We start from the raw sequence: 1,834 nt of genomic DNA, 5'->3' as shown, positions 1-1,834 counted from the left end.
GGCACATACTCTCCGGAAGAGGATTTTGAAAATGCTAATAGAATTATGTATGGTATTATCCTACACCTAGCAATGCTATCTCTAGAAATTTAACCTGAACATACACTTACATGTGTGCCAAACAATATTTTCATAAGATTTTCTTTATGATCATTTTTTTGTAACAGTTAAAGATGAAAACAACACACATAACAATAGGGGCTATTTGATAATGGATTATCATCAAATGAGTTACAATATAAGGACAAATACAAGTGCAAAAAAAATCTAAAACTTCAATCAGAAGTAAAATTATATTACTATTGTTGTAATACTTGGGAAGTTATTTGTGTGTTATAACATTTAACACCTAAATCTAATGTTTCTAGCATCCAAGTTATTTCAGGATAAGAGAAAATAAACATAACTATGAAAATACAAGATAAAGGAAAGAACCTGGTAATGTTATATTCAAATGTAAAGTGTCAATATGAACTTACTATTTGTTAATTGAAGAATATTTTCTTGTTTTGCCCACTGAAAAAGTATAAACCTTTCAAGCTTATAGGCTTAAATTTCACTAGTCAGGAAACAGAGGAGGTGGGTGAGTAAGTTAAACAATACCATCAGTCAACAATCAGACAAAATCCAAATGGGCAGTATTCTACAAGACAACTCATATGGTATCCTTAAAAAAGAAGATGCTACTAAAAAATACAAAAACTAGCCGGGCGAGATGGCGGGCGCCTGTAGTCCCTGCTACTCGGGAGGCTGAGGTAGGAGAATGGCGTAAACCCGGGAGGCGGAAGTTGCAGTGAGCTGAGATCCGGCCACTGCACTCCAGCCCGAGTGACAGAGCGAGACTCCGTCTCAAAAAAAAAAAACAAAAAAAAGGGGCGGAGCAAGATGGCCGAATCAAAGAATGTCATTTGCATTTCAGAGTACTTAAAGAATCAAAGTTCTATACATACCAGAATTATTTCAGGTTTGCCATTATTTTATACATTTTGTGTTTATAAATGGATTTATAGATTTGAATTTAAACTATCACATAAGAGGATATTTATTTAAAGTGTGGTCTAATACAGAGTACCTTTCAGCGAGAAAAGTAGTTAAACAGGTTTAGCATTTTGTTGTATTGGAAAAGTATACCCTAAATATGAATGAATTATTCATAAGCCTAAGAAAGTGCTAATATAGAATGAAAAGTATTATGTTTTAAGTTTTGGGGTTATAAGAAACACTTAGAGCCAGGTGCAGTGACTCACGCCTTTAATCACAGCATTTTGGTGGCCGAGGCGGGCGAATCACCCGAAGTGAGGAGTTCAAGACCAGCCTGGCTAACATGCTGAAATCCCTTCTCTACTAAAATTATAAAAATTAGCCAGGCATTGTTGCGGACAACTGTAATTCCAGCTACTCAGGAGGCTGAGGCAGGGGAATCGCTTGAACCCCAGAGGCAGAGGTTGCAGTGAGCCAAGATTGTGGCACCCCATGCTGGGCCACAGAGCAAGACTCTATCTCCAAAAAAGAAAAGAAAAGAAAAGAAACAATGTTATTCCGTCTCAAAAAAAAAAAAAAAAAAAAAAGAAAAAGAAAGAAAGAAAGAAGCAATGTTGCTCCAAAAATGTTACCTGGAAGTGTTTTTTTGTTTGTTTATTTGTTTTGGGACCGAGTATTGCTCTGTCGCCCAGCCTGGAGTGCTGTGGCGCGATCGCAGCTCACTGCAAGCTCCGCCTCCCAGGTTCACGCCATTCTCTTGCCTCAACCTCCCGAGTAGCTGGGACCACAGGCGCCCGCCACCTTGACCGGCTAATATTTTCATATTTTTAGTACAGACGGGATTTCACCGTAT

Source organism: Rhinopithecus bieti, unplaced genomic scaffold (genome assembly GCF_001698545.2).
Source record: "Rhinopithecus bieti isolate Rb0 unplaced genomic scaffold, ASM169854v2 scaffold_2431, whole genome shotgun sequence".
Classification (NCBI taxonomy): Eukaryota; Metazoa; Chordata; class Mammalia; order Primates; family Cercopithecidae; genus Rhinopithecus; species Rhinopithecus bieti.
This window is presented reverse-complemented; position numbering follows the sequence as displayed.